Raw genomic sequence first — 21094 nt, 5'->3', positions numbered from 1 at the left:
TTACACTTGATTATGTAAGACCACATGAAGTTTGGAGGTCTTTAGATACTGACTCTACAGACATTTGCACTGTGCGCTTCAGCATGCACTGACTTTGCTCTGTCATTTTACTTGGCCTACCACTTTGTGGCTGAGTTGCTGTTGTTCCCAGTTGCTTCCACTTTGTTATAGTACCACCAGCAGTTGTCTTGGTCTGCTGATGCCTTAAGAAGTCTCTTCACTGGAACTAAGGGGCCAAGCCCAACCCCTGAAAAACAACCCCACACCATAATCCCCCTCCACCAAACTTTACACTTGGCACAGTGCCGTCAGGCAAGTACTGTTCTCCTGGTAATCACCACACCCAGACACATCCACTGGATTGCCAGACAGAGAAGTGTGATTTGTCACTCCAGAGAACACGTCTTCACTGCTCTAGAGTCCAGTGGCGGTGTGCTTTACACCACTGCATCCAACGCTTTGCATTGCACTTGGTGATGTAAGGCTTGGATGAGCTGCTCGGCCATGGAAACCCATTCCATTGAGATCTCTACGCATTGTTGTGCTAATCTGAAGGCCACACGAAGTTTGGAGGTCTTTAGCTATTGATCCTGCAGTCAGTTGGCACACTGTGCGCTTCAGCATGTAATGACCCCGCTCTGTCATATTATATGGCCTACCACTTCATGGCTGAGTTGCTGTTGTTCCCAATTGCTTCCACTTCGTTATAATACCACTAACAGTTGACCGTGGAATATTTAGTAACAAGGAAATTTCACAGATGGACTTATTGTACAGGTGTCAACCTATCACGGTACCACGCTTGTATTCACAGAGCTCCTTAGAGTGACTCATTCACAGAGCTCCTTAGAGTGACTCATTCACAGAGCTCCTTAGAGTTACTTCTTCTACAAATGTTTGTAGAAGCAGTCTGCATGCCTAGGTGCTTGATTTTATACACCTGTGGCCATGGAGGTGATTAGAACACCTGAATCAAATGATTTGGAAGGGTATACCAATACGTTTGGCAATATAGTGTATATGTGAACCCTCACCTTGTAAAACAACCCATCCAATTCAAAATAGAAATGAAAGGCAAAACATTCGTGTATAAATGTATAAAATATTATAAATTATTTTTTCCCCCTCTTATATAAGTGATCAAATACCCTGTGTTCCCAGCTGCATAAGGAGCTTAGAGAACTGGGGAGGAGAAACAGCAGTACAATGAACTTCACTGTGAATGACTTTGCAGAAGGGGTGTGTGAGTAGAAGTCTGATCATTGGAGGAGAGCAGGCTGAGTTTCAGCATAGTCAGAGAACTGACCACGCTGTGCTTGCCTGTCTAGTGTGGTCAGTTTATAATAGGAAAACAGAGGGACTGGCAGGTTACCAGGGATTTCACACAAAGGAAGCAATACAAAGAGTATAGGATACTATTTCATACAAGTACATGGTGCAGCAGACACATATCAAGAATATGAAATGCTGTGTTTACATACCTTTTAAAGCCCAAAACCAGGAAACGTAGGCTAGGTTCACCCTGAAGCGGTGAAAGTTCTTTCAGTTTTCAAGTGCAATTCAAGGAGTAGATCGATTCAGCAGTGGTTCAGATTGGATAGCAATGCATTTTTCTTGTGATTTTCACACAGTTGCGATTTTGGCTTAATGTCCTTGTGGTCTTCCCTGTAAGCCAGCTCAGTAACACACAGGAGACTTTGCACAAATGTGCTGGAAGTGCATTTGATGTGAACAGATAAGCATTTCACATGTAATTTACATTTAACCACAAAATTGGATCGCACCACTCCAAACACGCACACGACCCTTTATCAAATTGCACTGTGTGTGGACTGCATAGATGTGAACGACCTCCATAGGAATTAATTATTTTCCATATCATGCGAATTACTGCAGTCTAAAACACATCCAAAACCCCATCAGTGTGAGTGAGTATTTAATTTTTTTCTATTAAAATAACAGCCATGTTATACTTACCTGTTCTGTACAATGGTTTTGCACAAAGTAGCCCTGATCCTCTTCTTCTCAGGTCCCCTGCAGGTGTTCCTGGCTCCACTCCCCCCCAGCTGAGTACCCCCATAGCAAGTCACTTGCTCTGGGGGCACTCATGCGTGTTCGCTCCGAAGCCCTGCTCTGTGTGTCCATAAGACACACAGAGCGGAGCTTGTCCCTGACCTTCCCCTCCCTCCTCACTGACTCTGATTGATAACTGTTGCATCTGAGCCTGTGAGGAGCGGGAAAGCTTCAGCTCTCATACACATTGCTGAATTGTGATCAAGCTCAGGTATGTATTTAGGGGGTCTGCGGGGGAAACTGCATGCAGAAGGTTTTTTTTACCTTATTGCATAGAATACAGTAAGGTAAAAAAAAAACTTCTGCCTTTACAACCTCTTTAAAAATGATTAATTGCAGTGGGTTTGCATCCCAAGAGTTAAAGGCTAGTGTAGGTCAGCCATAGATGGATGCTATTATTTTTGGCTGATCAAAATGAACAGATTCCGCCCATCCACACATTTGAGGTGGTTGGAGGAATCCTCCCCACTGCACTATTGTATTCTGACAGTGGGACTCCTCTGCTGTCAGAATATTTATTTCAGGTACTTATATAGCGCCATCAATTTTATGTAGCACTTTTACATATGTATATTGTCCATTCACATCAGTCCCTAACCCTCAAGGGGTATACAATCTAAGGTCCGTAACTCACATTCATACATACACATACTAGGGACAATTTAGACAGGAGCCAATTCACCTCTCAGCATGTCTTTGAAGTGTGGGAAACCCACGCAGGCACAGAGAGAACATGCAAACTCCAGGCAGGTGGTGCCATGGTTGAGATTTGAACCAACAACCTGAGTACTGCCAGGCAGAAGTGCTAACCATTTAGCCACTGTGCTGCCCCTAATACATGGATCAGTGCTGCAGCAGATTGACTGCATGTACTGATCAAACCAAAAATTTCCAACATTCCTTTTCAAGCCAGTCATTAGATCAACTTCTATTGAGCAGGAACGGCTTTAGATGGATCAAAATTCGGTCTCCCCTTGTTGTACCAGCTTATGTTTGATCCATCTATGGCCAACTTTAGGTCTAGAGGGCATAAAAAAGATCTACTTACCTGATCCTGCATGGCTCTGCAGCTAGACCAGTTCCAAGCAAGCAGATAAGTGCTAAAACTCTTCCCTAGACTAAACAAGCAGTTAATCCTTGCAGCCTCACTGCAAGAAGACATTTTCAGATAATCCATGTTGGGCTTTAAGCATACAGCACCCAACTGGAAGAGGTGGTCCTGGGCACAGTTCACTTGTGGTCTGGTACAGTTCACATCAGTGTGAGTGCAAACTGTGTCTGCACACGAATTCTCCATAGATCACTGAGCGCAGAAGGAAGGATCACTGTGGTCTGGAAGGCAGAGGTGGTGATGTAATCGCACCCAGGACAGCTTCCTTACAGCACAGTATAGATCAGTGGAAAGGGGAGACACTCAAACTCAGGCATAGTTGGGATCTACCATGCCCAGTGTGAGTACAAACTTGGTTTTTAATATAGTTCCTCAGTACTTCCATACCCTCTTTTGCAACCTAGAAGATCAGGGAAGCAGCACAGATCATGGTGACCTAAAGGTGGTGAACATGGACCACAGGTAAATGTTTGGGGACAGGGGACACAGAATTGTACTGGACTATTTTTTAGCTTAACGCATTAAATTTAGTACTATGTGCAGTTAGTACCACTTTACGAATATGGCATACCTACAGTATTTGACAATGGATACATGTTAACACCTACTCCTCTATACAACTAAATAATGTTTAGTAACATTGGTGGTCAGTGGAGAAATACCCCCTTACATTTGTACCGAATGTAATGCACCCTTACTATTTGAGGTCAGTGGAGAAATGTGACCTTATAATGGTGGTCAGGGGGAGAAGAACCCTGTGGTGAACAAAGGAGAAATACTTCCTTACATGTGTAATTAGTATAGTGCACCCTTAACATTGGTGGTCAATGCAGAAATGCCACTTATATTTATACTTGTACACCATATTTACAGTATTTCAGGTATGTATACTGTATAGCACCAACATTTTACACAGCTGTTTTCATATTGCACTTTCACATCACTCCCCACCCTCAAGGAACTTTCAGTCTAAGGACCCTGTACACACACAAACTAGGGCCAATTTAGAATGGAGCCTACCAGCATGTCAGTGGAGTGTGTGAGGAAAGCAGAGTACCTGGAGGAAACCCATGAAAACATTGGGATAACATGCAAGCTTCATGCAGACAATGTCTTGGTGGTTAGTGACAGGTGAACCGGGTGCTACTCAAGCTCTTTCTGACAATGCCCTTCCACACCTTGAGATGGGGGCAGAAGTAATCACCACATTTTCCTTTCCTTTGTGGATTTCACTTAGCATGTCACAAGGTCTTACTCTCCCAAGGTTTTGGGCAGAACAGAGAAATGTGCTGTTCAGGACACATGCAGCCAAAGAATTCCACCTATGCAGCTGTTTTCCCTTCTTGTGTGGCTGCAGATTGGTACCCATTGGGTCCCTCTCACCAAGCACAATGGATTGCAAATGGAGAAGGAAAGGCAAAAAGACTGCTGGGTACACTTTCTGTCATTGGGTCTGGAGTAAGTTTTTGTACCCCCAGGAACCCTAACACACATTTCAGATGCTGGCTCCATGGCTTCCTCCTTCCTCCACTAATTCTGTGGCCCCTTTGGGTGCTCCCCATTCCTCCTATTTAGGCAGGGAGAAGTTTTCATCTTCCTTGAGTTTTTGGGCAGGCTTACTGCCCTATAGGCAACCTTGGGTCCCTCCTCCATTTCCATCTGCATTTTATATTAGATGCTAACATGGCTTAAGTTTTTAAGCAGGTGGAGGAGGAGGGGGAGAAGGTAGTTAAATATGAGGAAGTTTCGGCTTCCTCAGACTATAAGGATTCTGCAAGGGAGGAGGCTGCTTCAGCTGCTCCCTCCTCTAAACTCAAGGGCACTATATCTGTTCCGGTAGGTGACGTGCTTACTTGTTTAAAATTGGAATCTCTGGTATCTGTTCATCCGAAGGTCACCAGTATGGGCTCTAAGAAGGTTTCCCATCTGTCCTATCCCTTCTCTATGCACTCTGTGGTTGAGGAAGAATTGTAAAGTGATTGGGTGCACCCTGGAAAGGTTTACATCTCTGCTGGGTGTTATACATAGCAATACCGGATGGCAGAGGGGTTTTACAAAAATTGACTGTGCCTTTGATGGATCTTGCAATTGTCTGCCTCAATAATTCTCTGCTGGTCCCTTTTGAGGATGTCCCTTGTGAGAACTCAGTTGACAAGAGACTGTAATTGCTCTTTAAAGCCAACTTGCCCTGCAACCTACTATTTCATTGAGATCTGTGAATCCTTTGCGGTTTGGTCCAAACTGATGGCTTGAGACCCTGTCTCCCTGCCCATGGATCTGTCCATCCTGCAACCCTGAGGTATTGTGTGGACAGTCTAGGAAACATCACAATTGTGCCTTGCAAGGTAGCCACAAAAGTATCTGCAGGTAAACTCTTCTTTTCTAGACCTCAGAAGCCTTTGTTTCGTTCCTAACAGGCCTCAACCGTTAAAATGTTACTAAACCCACAACAGTAAATTCAGCCTGTATATGCAGTAAAGCATGCTTGATATTCTCATTGTGGAACCTAAGGGGTTTATCCTCTGCATTGTGTAAAAAGGCTGTTTGACCCTGACTTCTCTGATCCTCCCTTTCTTCCAGTGTCCCCCTCTTATCTCTTGATAAGACATATCACATGGAGACACTCTGTATATGCTCAGTTTTGTGTGTATTGCTAGAGAGGTTTTTTTTTTCTTGGGAGAGTGCATGTAATTAGCACAGGGCCAATCAACACTGTCCAGACAGAGGTCAAGGGTTCTGCATCCTCCTAGAGTGAAGAAAACTCCTCCTACAAGCTTTAACCAGTGCTGTGCTGGACACTGATAAAAGTCACAAGACTGCGCTAACTGTTGATGGGAAAAGGTATTTAGCAGTTTATAATTACTAAAATAATTGCATTTTCATGTAGTGTGTACTGTGGGAGACCAGATAGAGAGAATGCAGGGTCCTGGGTTTAGTAACATTTTAAGTTTAAGCGTAATGCCTGGTTTTTCTGTAAGCCCTGGACTTCCAAGCTGGTCAAGCCCAGCTTCAAGCCGACCAATGATGGGGAACTCAAATGTGAACATAGCTATTAACCACTCCTTCCCGTGTCCAGAACGTCCTGTTTCAGGCTTTTGTGCAGGGGATCTCAACCATGTGGGATCTTAACCTGATTCTGTTGGCCCTTCATTTGCCTTCTTTTGATCCAATTGTGGATATTCTCTTGGATGTTTTCACAATATTACTTTCCTGGCTGTTATAATCTGCACCAGGTGAGTTTTGGAGATGACCACCTTATCGTGCTAGGAACTATTTCTTTTGTTCCACAGGGATGAAGTTGTCTTGAGAGCTAGGGCCCCCTTTTTCCCCAAGGTGGTTTCTTCTTTTCACTTCAATGAGATAATCTTCCTGTCCTTCTTCCTTCCAGCAAACCGTTTGCCACCCCTTTTCAGGGGGTTCTTACAGGGGGCCTCCTGCGTTCTATCATCTACAGGTGGATTATTAGTTCAGGCCTAATTTCTGAAGGATAGATCTCCCCTTTTCTGGTAACTGTGCACTTCATCAGATCTGTGGGTGCCTCCTGGGCTTTTTAGCAGTAACCATTTGTTCCTCAGCTTATAAGGCCACCACCTGGTTTTCTGTTCATATGCTTGCAAGGTAGATGTTTGGGCCTCTATTGATCCCAGTTTCCATAAGGTGAATCAGGCCACTGTTTGATTTGGGGTTCTCATCCCTTGTTCTGTGGGCCCATTGGCATTTGTATGCTCTTTTGCCTTTCCCGCATTTAAATTTCTTCTGGACTTCCCAGTCATCTGAGACTAACGTGATTCTAAACCTTTATTTTAATATTTTTTAAATTAACAAACATGTTACACTTATCTGCTTTGTGCAATGGTTTTGTGCAGAGCAACTCCGATCCTCCTCTTCTGGGGTCAACTGGCTCCTCCCCCTGCCAAATACCCCACTAGCAAGTGCTTGCTAAGGGGGAGGGTAAGTGTGTGGACTTGCTGCCTGCATCAATACACACAGACAGAGGGGCTTCAGCCTCCTCCTCCCCCCCCCCCACACACACGGCTCCCTCCTCATAGGATTTGATTGACATCAGCAGGAGCCAATGGCTTCCGCTGCTATCAATGTGAAGAAGGAGAGAGCAGAGAGAGACGCTGCTCTTGTGCACAGCGCTGGATCGAGATCAGGCTCAGATAAGTATAAGGACGGGCTGGGGGGGCAGGGATCCTCGACACAGAACGTTTCTAACCCTAATGCAGAGAATGCATTACGGTACTGTAAAACACATTAAGGCCTTAGAACCACTTAAGCCTGTGTCCTGTACTGTAAAAATTATTTTCTTGGAAGATACAGGGTTGTCCCCTCTGTCTGATATCTTCTATTGCTTGATTAAAAAATTGAGGATTCCTGGGAATAAGAGGGGTTTTATGGGGGACCTAACAGCTCTGTTTGCCAATGTACAATCACCTAAAGGTTACAAATAACCCAGTTACCTATAACTAAGTCCATGTCCTGCACTGTCCTCCACTACCCCTTGCTACTCATTCACAAGACACTTTCCATGTTTACTTACTAACACTCTTAAAGGGAAAGTTCACCAGCTTAAATAGGGCTCCATCAAAAGCCAGCCAAAGTTGACACCTCTCCTCCTGCCTGTCCTATATTAAGGCATACACTGTAGTAAACTTACTGACAATTAAAGTTGTTCACCTTATTGCATTCTCTGCATTATGGTAAAAAACTTTCTAATACATGTTCTCCCCTCCCCACAGCCTCAAACACTTACCTGGGTCTTCTCACATGCCAGCACTGTACTGGCTGCAGCACCGCTGTTCTCTTCCTGGTCTCACAAGAGACACTGAGAGCAGCGCGAGTCATAGGCTCCTGATGCTGTCAGTCAAATCCTGTGAGGAGGAAGTGGGGGGCATGGGCAAGCTGCAGTGTGTGTTTATGGATGCATACATCCCAGCTCAAGAGTGAGCACGCACATGTGCCCCCATAGCACGCTGCTTGCTATGGGGGCACATGCAAGAGAGGAGGAGCAGAGAGCACAGGCAGGGGACTCCATAAGAGGAGATAAGGGACCGCTCTGTGTAATAACTGCACAGAGCAAGTAAGTATAACATCTTTTTTATGCCAATCCAAACATGCAAGATTGCAGCACACCCTCACAGCACAGGTGCCAAAGTGCAGTTGGATTGCACTTGCATGGGCAAGTTCCCTCCTTTGTCTGTTCATACTTTAAGCTATGCTTCTTCAATGTTTTCTTTTTTCTTTGTTAGTCTTCTTTGTTTTTAAATACAGTAGAGAGCATAGCAAGCATGCACACTTGAAAGCTTGCCAAGGAGTAACAACATACCCATGTTATTTCTGCTATGAGAGTCAGATGCATAATTTTCTCTTCTAACCATGCAGGTGTTCCCTCTTGTGGCAGATGTTCCCTCTCTAAATTTTCTTGGCAAGATATCCCCTCTCCAACTTGTCTCTTGGACAGATGTTACTTCTTGGGCCACCTGTCCCCAGTCAAGGTCTATGAAAAAATATATACATACAAATACCCCAGAACAGCAGTAGACCTACCATAGGGTACGGAATACACCATGGAGGCTCCAAAAGACTCAGTGAAGGCCAAAATGGTGACCATCACACTCTGACACTGTAACATCATTACAAAACCAGGGCACGTAAAAGCGAAAACGTGATTTGCATGCTTCATTTTTCAATGCTGTTGTTCCTAATAGTGTAACCACATATCCAATTAGATTATGAATTTGAAAGGGCTGGAGAGGCAAGCAGATGCTGCCACCATAATCAATAGATAAATTGATGACTATTGCTGGGAATATATGCAAATGTCATCACTCGCGTACACACCATTATTGAACGGGTCCTCGCTAAACAGGCTGCTCCAATTACAGTTAAGGCACTCAAGCAATGGTGTGATAACTATTGTCTAAGAATTAATTGTCTTGTTCCACACATAACGTCTCACCTTACCAATCATTATGTTTCAGTGCACATCCTTCATTATCTGCTTTCAATTTGCAAATTCATAGCTGAAGAGAATTTTGAATAGATTGGAATACATTAGGAGTCTGTTTAATCTAGTCAGCCTTGTTTATGGACTAAAAAGCTAGTTTTGCAGAAATTCAATTACACTGTGTGCTTCCACCAGTAATAAAGAACAGCCATACTGCATTATGATCATGTTTAAAGAGGAACTCTGCGGGTTTGAGCCTTCTCTGGCAGGAAGGGGATCCGCCAGGATGAATATTTCCACAACATGGTTTCCCACCAAGATAGGCTGTCACAGTGGATGTCAACAGAGCCTTCCCATCCTCTTTTCCATTGCATTAAGTAAGCAGATCAGCAGTTTGGGGATTTTTTCTGACTCCATTGGCTGCATGCCTGCTTAAGGTCAGAAACTAATAGAGCCAGAGATGGCCAGGTAACTGAAGGATGTTATGAATGCATGTGAGAAGGTGCAGAGTGGTGCAGTGTAAGTGACAACAGACACCAGTTGCAATATAATGTAGACCTTGTACTGAAGAAATGCCAACAACAAACACCCTAGGCGAGATAACACTCAGCATTCAGTTCAAATGCAGAAATACAGTGGGAGGACATGTGCACAAGAGCATCTGTTCAGAGGGTGGAGTTCGGACTTAGCTGGTCCGGTCTCAAAGGGGAAGGCTTCCTTGCAGGATAGTGAGTCCCTAACCTGTCTCTTTCTGATCAGGAACCTTTTCCTGCTGCTAATCACTCTCCCTGCCAGGCAGGGTCTCTCTCGCTACTCTATCCACTTTGCCAAAGTGTGCCAAAACCTGGCAGCAGGTACTTATAAAAGGTTCTACTGACCCAAGATGGCCACAAGGGGTCACCTTTATACAGTATAGCCAACCATAGAGAAACCTTGCTTCTTGTGACTTCCCCTCCAGCTGTGGTACCACTCAGGTTGAGTGCCGCCTACAGTGGAGAAAGCAGAGTGTACCTGCCTACATGTATAGCATATCTTCTAATACAGAATTATCTTTTTAAGATTATAGTTTGTTAGAAAATGTTATACACTCCCATTCGGAATAGTACAAAGTGATTTTTTTAGTATAGACACACAGAATGTAAGTGCTTTTCCTTAATGCAGTAAACACGGAAAAATACAACAGGACCCTAAAAAATTTAGCTTAGCCATTTATTTACAAGGAAATGCATACAGATGGTGACTGAGCCAATCGAGTGGGATAGTGATTACGCAGAAATTGGACCACAGTGTCTATGTAAATCAGGGTCAATAAAGTATGCCATAGGTAATATACCAGTCTGTGTCACCCAATAGGAAGTGGAGTACAAGTACAAACAAGAAAAAAGGGTAAAAGAAAAAGAGAAGAGAAGAAAGTAGTAGAAAGTGTTTGGGGGGGGGGGTCTAGGTAAGGTGGTAAGGGAGACAGGAGCACATTTAAACTCAGCTACAGTGTGTGGAGCAAAAAAAAAAAAAAAATTGGTGAGCTTAGTTGCTATTTTTACACGTCTTGAAATTTTGAGGTTGTGGAAAAATGTATCCAAGCACTGCATATTTTCAGGAATTTAGGATATCTATTATATATGGTAGCAGTCAGTTCTTCCATTCTTTTCAGGTATTGCAATGTATAGTTCTTTTTAGGACACACAGCTTCCATATCAAGGAATATAACTTTAAAAACAAACATACGTAGTGCTAAAAATATGTTCAAAAATGTTATTGTGAAAGACTAAGCATATAAAGTGAAAAGATATAACTATATAAATATAGCACAATCCATTTCCTTCACTGCAAACAATGTATCAGGTATCTAAAAAGGAGAATACATTAAACAGTCTTATAAAAGTCCAATCATTATTGCATTCTGATAATTTCCAGTCATTTTTGTTTTTCAAAAAAGCATCTGCTTTTTCACCACTCACAAATCCTAATGGAAACATACTCACCAAAAAATCATGACCACCTAAATGAATACTTTTGCCAAAAAACACTTGATGGTTGAACACAATAGCAGTACCCGTTTTCCTCAAGGTTCATAACACACTCCATCAGCAGATATATGTGGAGCAGAGAAAGAAGATTCCTAATGGAACAACATTTATTTACATTAGTATTGAAACAAAATAAAAATGTGGTTCTTTGCAGTGGACATTGTCAGGATGTCCCTGTTGGGTGGAGGTTAAATACATCATCATGCATGGAGGGGGTGAGCGTACGCAGGTTGGAGCTAGTGGTGCACTATTCCCCTTGCAACTAAACCAGCAATAGGCAAACTACGGCCCGCGGGCTGTATACGGCCCGGCGGACCTTTTAATCCGGCCGCGGAGCGTGATACTGTCAGGATGGCTGTCAGGATGTGTGTAGGTGGGGCAGCATGACGAACGTGAGGGGAGCTAGGCTCCTCTCACAGTCCGCCCTGAAGACCGGAATGGCGCGGGAACACGGCGAGAGGAACGCGCGGAGCAAAGGTAAGTAAATTGACACAGGGGGGACTCGGGGACTTAATATGGGGGATGAATTAATATGGGGAATGAATTACTATATGGGGGATGAATTACTATGGGGGATGAATTACTATATGGGGGATGAATTACTATATGGGGGATGAATTACTATATGGGGGATGAATTACTATGGGGGATGAATTACTATATGGGGGATGAATTACTATATGGGGGATTAATTACTATGCTTACTATGGGGGAATATTACTAAGGATGACACATACACATCATTCATCTACTCTTGGTCCGGCCCCCGGGTCCAATATATGAACCCATTGCGGCCCTCAAGTCAAAAGGTTTGCCCACCCCTGAACTAAACTCTCCTACCTATGTGCTGAGCTAAAGCACTGTGCTAGCAAATTCTAATGCTAATACGTTTAGCTATCAAGTGTTTTTGACCAACGTATTGATTTAAGTGGTCATGATTATTTGGCAAGTCTGTTTCCATTGGGATTTGTTTGTGTTGAAGGAGCAGACACTTCTCCTAAAAATGAAAATTTCTGGACATGATCATGCTGCACATTGGATTGCATTTTTATGAAAAGTTGTATTATATTCTCCTGCTTGGACACTTTGATACATTGTTTAGACTGAAAGATATGGATATCCCAATATATACATTGTTTTGCACATAAGTTTGCACATAGGTTATCTGGTTTATACATGGATTTATGCATAATGAATTATAGTAGTACATATTTTTAAAACTCTATATGTTTTTGTCTATATGGTATATATCACGCGCGACTAGGGTTTTTTTTTATGTAATTCTTAGAATAGGAGAGCAGACTCATTATGGTTTACTTTATAATTTCACATGAGTTTAAAACTTGAACAAGGCTTAAGAATCTCTCCTGCCCCAATATGACAGCACTGGATAACTAAGTGGCCAGTCAACAAGCACTAGTACTGTCACATGGGAAGCAAGACAGTCCACTGACAATTAGATTTTTTTTCCTGGAAAGAAACAAAATCACTCGATTTCTCCATAAACAATGCCTCCTGCAGTGTTATTGTGTACTGCTGGTGGGGGTGCGGGGAGCCCTCCCGGCCGGCTATGGCTGCTGGAAGTAATCAAATATAACAAAATTTGAAAGGCTGGTTGTACCCAAGCTGATCAATGGATTGACTTGGGTACAATCAGCCTGCCCATACTGTACATGGATCAAAATTATACCGGTCCCTGCTGAAACAGCTGAATTTTGATCCATGTATGGCTGGCTTCAGTCGGTATCTGTCTTTGGTTTCAGTGACTGAATGGAACAATATGGGAGGGAATGGAAGTACGTGGTGAAGATGGGGAAAATGGCCTTAAAGTATAGCTAAAGCTTTTGGACACAGTGCAGAAGGGTTACAATTCCTTTAATTTTTTTTTATTTTTAGGAAAAATGTTTTTCACTTCCTGTCAAGAGACATAACAGCATGGTGTTATATAAGTACCTGTAATAATAAAAACACAAAGGAGCAAGAGGCTTGGTCCAGCTCACTTTTATTATAATAGTTCGTGGCACAAGCCCATGACAATAATAATTCTTCAATCAGCAAACATCAGTTCCTAGTGTGTCTAATATCTGGGGTGCCCTTCCCAGGGATAGTAAAGAATAAAGGAGCTGATCTTTAGGTCATTTTTCTGTCCTGACATCTGCCTTCCCACCAGCCAGCAAAAAGAGCAATCACTAAGTTCCACCCAATATGTATATGATCCTATTTGGAGGAAATTAACTCATTCACCTTTCTTGAAAGATTTTAAAGGTGAATCTCTTTTAAAAGGCCAACAGAGGGATTCCTACCTACACATACCTGGCTGCTCCATTTGATTTCGATCTAGTGCGGAATATACATACTTACATTAGTCAAAGCTGGACCAATGTAACCATGCAAAAAAAGTGGAATTCAAATTTACCAGACCAAGAGGTAGAAAATATGAGAAGGTCAATATTGGGGTTACCTACACTTTAAACTTGCATAACTGCAAAGCATGTTCTAAAGCAAACAGAAAAGGCATTGGATATTAGACTGAAGGTTTGAGTGACAGTGTCTACATTTTGCCCTCTAACTTCCTTATTGCTTTACTGCTGAAAGTGTACACATATATTCCTTTCAACATCATTTAATGGATGCAATTTTATTTTCACACATTACAGCAAGAAAGTTGCTGCCATAGATAAAATATTAACTGTCCTTGAACAGCTCTTCTCTTTGGTTATTGGTTTTTGGTTAACATATAACTTATACGCCTAAAGTTCTACAATGTTCGGAATTACAGTTGACAATATCTTTATGGTTCACCACAACTTTTGTGCCTTAGGGTGTGATAGAGCAGTGGTTCTCAACCTTACTAATGCCGTGACCCTTTAATACAGTTCCTCATGTTGTGGTGACCCCCAGCCATAAAATTATTTACCCAGTAATTATAATTCATGAGTGTCATTTTACCTCCAATACTTCAACACAGTAGCTGCTTTTAACAGAGTAGCTGCTTTCAACACAGCAGCTGCTTTCTACACAGTAGCTGCTCTTTACACAACAGAAATATGTGTTTTCTGATGGTCTTAGGGGACCCCTGTGAAAGGGTCGTTCGACCCCCAAAGGGGTCGCGACCCACAGGTTGAGAACCACTGTGATAGAGGAAAGAAAAACAGACACCCGTACATTTAAACTAATACTGTTATTCATTTTACCTACACTTTGCAAGTTTTCTGGGCAACAATAATAGGCAATGGGGTTGATTTACTAAAGGAGTAGAAAAGTTCATTTTGCAAACTGAATGTTAGTGAATAGTAAGATAAAGAAGAAAAGTATCTCCCATGGGACTTTAATGCAGCCATGACAGCATGAATACATAATAAAATATTTTTATTGATACAAAATTCATCATAAAAAAGAACAATAAAACCAATTTTATGTTTCTGGTATACATTCTTACAATCTGTACCTTTGGACTTAATGTACAATCGTTATAAATAACAATGGGCATCACAGCCCCTTGAACAGGTTCATTTTTATAATTACGTCTATTACTGAAGCATTTCGATTACATATGATATAATCTTCATTTTTTTTATGATGAATTTTGTATCAATAAAAATATATTTTATGTACTCATGCTGTCATGGCTGCATTAAAGTCCCATGTGGGAGACAATTTTCTTCTTTATGTAGTACAGTAATGGAGCAGCTTTGGACTCAGGACCACCCACTCACTTCTACTAGTGAATAGTAAGAAGCTGTGTTTAACTAACCAGACATGCTAGAAAAAAAAAAATCCTGTCTTTTAAACTTTGCATGTAATTGGATATTTAAAGTGAAAACAGTTTTGCATTATTTACTAATAATTCGTTTGCAAAGCTAGCATACACTTGCTAGGTGAACAGCGTCTACTCCTTTAGTAAATAAACCTCAGTGAATGAATAAGTATTAATTCACCCAGGTCATCCTCACCCCTGTGAATTGTGGTAAGGCATGGTATCCGGCAAATCACTACAACGCACGTTAGTGCACTTGGTGTGCATTAGTGTGTTTTAGTGGCATTTATTTTGAATGGCAATCCGAGGCACTAAAGGAAAGCATCTCTGATGCTCCTGCATTGCAAATGAATGGACTGCCTCAATGCAATGCTACCTAATGCAAGACCTTACATACTTTAATGTACTTGATGGGAATGGAAACTCAACATACTGTATATACGTATATATAATCTTGCTTTAAATATTGCCTTAGTTTAAAAATAACATATAGTGGCTTTATTAATATTTTGTTTATCATGGTCAGGACCAAAAAAGTCAGGTAAATAAAATATTGTATATGAAAAAGTTCTATTTTGTTTAGCCTGAAGTGAAGTTTTGTACTGCTTTATATTTCCCTTGTTTACAGCCTGCTATGTATAAACCTCAGTAGCTCAATATTAAATATACACATGTGCACACACCCACATACACACACTTTTTTTTCGGAAATCATCCCTTATTGGCAGGATACTTACTGGCCCTGTAATCTATTTTTCATAAGATTGTTTCTTACTGTGTTTTTCTGACTACAAATTTTTCATGAGCTTCTGAACCCCACCACCCACCCACTTCTGTTTGTTTGGAATGATCACTGCACCTTAGTTGCAGTCATCTCCACTACTCTATGACCTATACATCCCATAGTCCATAGTCCATCTTGGGAGTGAGCTAGAGAGGGTGGCTACATTCCTAATGTAGTGCCCCTCTAGGTAGCCAACGGGAGCTAGTTACATTTCTTTACTTAGAAAGGCTGAGTAGCAGCCTGGGCATGAAACAGTGGGTCAAATTTAGGTCAGGGCTGAGGGCTCTGCATGGCAGTTCCTTGATACCTCCCCCTGCTCTCGAAACTTGAGGACACTTAGAGGATTCTGGCCAATCCCCAAGCAGGAGGCTTGGCATGGGGCCAGGGCAGCCTTTACATGTGGCTGAGCCTGCTCAGCAGCAGGAGAACTCTGGTGAAAGATGTGAGGAAGGCTGAGATGCAGGAGCCTGGGAGGGGCCCAGTGGAAAGAGGCCTACCTACAGGTCGGGACCTGGAAAAGAGGATCACTCAGGATAAATTTTATTATAGTAATGATAGCAAGTAACATAAAAGTATTCTTGTGGAGTAACAAAAATCAATAAATCAGAGTACCAAGATGGCTGCCGTCCTCTGCAGCGGCGGCTAGATGTCTGCAATAGGGCTCCACACAACGCGTTTCGTGTAATAACACATCCTCAGGGGCACATCCATTGCTGACATCTCATTTACATCCCCTTATATAGCCCTTTATATAGCACCATTGTTCTTCACGGATAACTTCAAGTGCCAACCATAGGCACTACTTCAGCCGATACCTTTGCACAAAAGATGTTTTAATATTCACAAATAATTCTACAAACTCCTTTTATTGCTTTTTACAACATTTAGAATTATATTGATATTGCACTTTTTTCATATATACGCTTAATTCACATGCGTTTATGAAATTTTGACATGCATTGTTAGCAGTGCACTAAAAATCTCACAGGACTGAGTGAATAATCCTGTACACCCTGTGGTAGACAAGAGGATAGGGCATTCTGAAAGGAAACCTGACAAACTCTACACCCTGTTGCATTTATCTCCTAGATTGTAAGCTCAAAAGAGCAGGGCCCTCGAACCCCTCGTGTATTGTTTTGTTACTGTATTGTCTCATGTTCTGTCCCCCACTATAATGTACAGAGCTGAGCAAACCTTTTGGCGCTATATAAATACTGTATAATAATAATAATAATTTTAAGTAGCAGCTTTGGATTCCCTTGCCCAGGGATTTCCTCCAGATAGCTGAATGAGAAGAATTCATCTGGGGTGATATTCCAGGAGAGGCTGGAGAGCTCTCCTAGAAGAGACTTTGCTGTATGGAGACTTATTTATAATTGCCAGGAAGTTGTCCTCAGTTGAAGTTCCCCTGGGCATCCCATACAACGCTTACCCCATCCAAGTTCAATACCCCTAATAAAAATTTAGAAAAACAAGCTCAAGGACTGTTTACTGTCTCTGGAATGCAAGCCTGTGGAAAATGTATGTTGCCTGTCTGTGCAGGACAATAGTCCCTTGAGCAACTCCTAAGGGGGTAGTGCTACACTACATACAGTGGGTTCATGAACAATGAACATAAGCCACCCTCTAACAGGCAGTCTAATTACAGCAGCCAAAAAAAATTGTGTCAATTTAAAGGTGAACTCAAGGTTTGATTTCACTTTGAATAGTTGGTCTGTAACTACGTAAGGAAGTCTGTTTTCAAAGTGCAAATTCTCCAGCAGAATGTATCAGTTTATATAGATGAGACAAACTATTTAACAATGGCAGGGGGGTATAAAATGGTCAGCTTTTATTCATGTAAAACGCTTATCCCAAAAGGAAAAACTGTAATTTGTAATGGATTATAAATAGGTGAGGGGAATAGGTAATGTAAAACCCATTGAAAAGAGTGCAGCATTCAGGAGTATTGTTCTGAGGCCATTAATATGTAACTTACGACTGCAAACAGGTATGTATTATTTAGCACGGCATCCAAAGTATGGTGGTTCTGGGTATGTAATGCACAAGGTATGTTGCAAAATCCTGACCACAGCACCCTGCATGCTGTGCCATACATTACATACTGTTGACTGAACTCTGTATGCTTTCCTGCACCCCGGCAAATTTTCCTTGTCATCCCCAAGCAAAATTCCCCTTCCCTCAAGTAACAGTCTATTGCTTACATTTGCATCCCCCCATCCACAGCTCACCTTCTCCTCCAGAGCTCACCATCTCTCCCCCACCACAGCCCATGCTTAGCTTACCCTCTTTTCCTCCTTCCACAGGTCATGTCTTCTCCCCTGTGCACAGCTCACATTCTCCTCTCCTCCATCCACAGTTCACCTTCTCCCATTCAGCCAAAGTTCATCTTAGCGTGCACCCTTCCCTTGCCCACATGTCGCCTCTGCTTCCCCATTCACAGTGTACCTTTGACCCCCTTTTTGTTTCTTTGTCTTTGTGTCTGAAAGGTTGCAGCCTATTCTGGCATCCAGGTATTGTAAATCTGCCCTTACAATGTTTTGCCAGCTGTAACAGCTGTCACATTTCTAATATTAGCTAAAGGGTAAATCCTGAGTTGTTTTTGCACTCAGATTTTTTTTTGGGCTATTGTCTCTCAGATAATATACTCTGTTTATTTTAAGATAAAATTTGCTTCATCTGTCCAGCCACTATGCAATCATTGTGATTACTGTTTCTCAAATAATACCCTTGTTTCCTTTTTAAGATAAAACCTGCATTGTTTACCTCTTTTATTTTGCAGCCTAAGCAAGCTGCTTACATACTGTCCAGCCAGTGAACAATATTTGTGGCTACTGTCTCTCAGTCTAATGTTTACTGCAAGATAAAACCTGCCTTGTCTGCTTCTATTCTACTTTTGCCTATTAACGTGCTTCCATACGGTCTTGACGCAAGCGAATTTCCATGAAACACATACCTTCAGTCTATATTTAGAATATTTTAGGAATAACTAGAGATATGGGGATGAAAGAGGGTTTGGGGAATGTGGGGTTTACGTTTCAAGTGCTTTTGTGCACTCAGTTTTGTAATTTTATTAAACTTTAGCTTTATTTTTTAAGAGTAAAGTGCACAATCTTTCCATACTGTTATCTAGGTAGTAAACCACACAACACTGTTTTTTGGTTTACTATAAATTGTATTTCTTGGTTGACATGACAGCTGTTTATTCTGTGTTCTACACAGGGCATGATTTGAGTGTAAACCACCATCCTATGTAAGACCAAAGGGTGAGTACCCCAGCTACTATTTTTGAAGTTTTGTACCCCTTTTATGTATACTTGCTATGCTATATTGTACCTGTGTATATAAACATACTTTTCTCAATAGGCCCATTTTGGACCAAAGGACACTCTCCCCATTTTTGAAAATAGCTTACCTATTAGCCTGGAAAAGGGCCAGAATGTAGTATAAAGATTCATCCCTAAAGACTTCAGTGGAGTTCCCTGCTATGTTCAGATGTCAATCAGGATTCTATGAACGCCCCAAAAATGTAACCAAAAATTTAACATTTGGTCATCCTGACTACGTAGTAAAGCCCCAATCAGCATTACAATCCTAGACCATGCACCTTGAAACCAAGGGAAAGTTAGTTTCTATAAAGGGTTAACATAATTATTTTTCATTTTAAATTGTAATGCTTTTGTTTTAAGTTTGGTGAGAAACAATAACAATGATAGAGTCCAATACCAGTTACACTTTTATCTGTATCTGATAGATGCTTATTCTTCTGATTTCCCAACAGGCCAATTCCCTGCAGCGAACCACAGAAAGAAAATTCATAACTAAATCAGTTCAATTCTAGATCAGCAATTTCAGCTGTTTATCTGATCTGCTTCTATTGAATAGAAGAGATATCTGGAGCCCTGCCTGCTGACACCAGCTTAGTATTAGAACTGCGGTGCTGCTACTAGGTGGATAATAGCACTATAAGAAAGACAGTGATAGCTTAGTGAGGTGGACAGTTAAATGTGCACTCCACGGACTCTGCATTTACAGCACTGGGCATACCTTTACCTAGTTTTTCAGTACTATGGTGTCAGAAGCCATACATACTACTCTGGATTCTTCTGATTCACACAGTCTCTGCAACAATTCCTCAAGACAAGCCATAGGCAAGCTCCACTGGACGCAGAGGACAGCACACCATAACAAGTCTCTCACAGAGACCTTCACCACTACATACATGCTTCTTCAGCCCCTATGTGCAGAGTTTTCTCAAGATAGCCACACTCTGTAAAAGAGGAATGTCCATGCTGAATTGGGTATGTTACAAAAGTAACCTTTGTACTGAAAAATAATACAAAAAATTATCAATGAATAATACTCTACAACGCACCCTCACTAGCAAACGTTGCAATACAAAGTTTGTGCAGAGGGTTCATCACAAATTTTAAGTGTTAACATGTGGTCACACCCCTTTAGCACCTGCTAGATTATATGCACAGGTATATCTTTCCTCTATTGCAGTGGTTTCCAAACTTGACCCAAGGTCCGGATGTGGCCCTTTGCTAGCCTTTATCCAGCCCTTGGGGCACTATTCCTAATGCTGACACCAAAAGTGGGGCGGCATAATTCCCCCATCTGACACCAGCAATGGGACACTATTCTTCCCACTAATATCAATGATGGGGTCCTAATCCATCCACTAACATCAATGATGGGCCAATATTCCTTCCAGCAGTGATAGCAATGATGGGGCACTACTCCTTGTCCACATGAGACCTTTTTTACTCTCACTAATGTTGGGCCTGAGACATTTTCTACCTCCACTAGCCACAATCTGGCCCCCCTAAAGTCTGAAGGACAGTAAACTGGCCCTTTGTTTGGAAAGTTTGGAAACCCCTGCTCTATTGCATTGCAGGCCAGTGACCAGACCTTTGACTTATAGCTCTCCTACAACTTGTTTATCTGCCTCATATTGGCACTGTGTCCAGTTCATGTTTTCAGTCTCCAATAGAACCTTCAGCATCCAACACATCCAGGTTTGTCAGATGCCTGCCTCTCCAGCCATGTATTGGGGTTCCACCCGCCGGCCTCAATGTCACTAACAGACACAGTAGTGAGATACTGTAGAACAAATGGAGAGTAACCGTAACACATGGTAAAGGAGAAGCCATGACATCACACCCAGAAGTGTGTCAGATATGCAAATTGCACTGTAAGCCCTAGCTGTTGAAGAGGAAGTAAATACCACCAGAGAGGTATTAAAAGTCTTCATTTGCAGATTTATTTTTATGATTTTTTTTCAAGAGAGAGAATCACTTTAAAGTAAACCTCTTTGGGGGCAAAATATAGGTTGACATTGTTGACCTCCATCTGAAAATAATAGTTGCATTGCTACTATTGTGATTCA

This window comes from Staurois parvus, unplaced genomic scaffold (assembly GCF_062004578.1).
Source record: "Staurois parvus isolate SC_StPar_1 unplaced genomic scaffold, SC_StPar_1.0 ptg000050l, whole genome shotgun sequence".
Taxonomy (NCBI): domain Eukaryota; kingdom Metazoa; phylum Chordata; class Amphibia; order Anura; family Ranidae; genus Staurois; species Staurois parvus.
Note: the sequence above shows the minus strand (reverse complement) of the source record.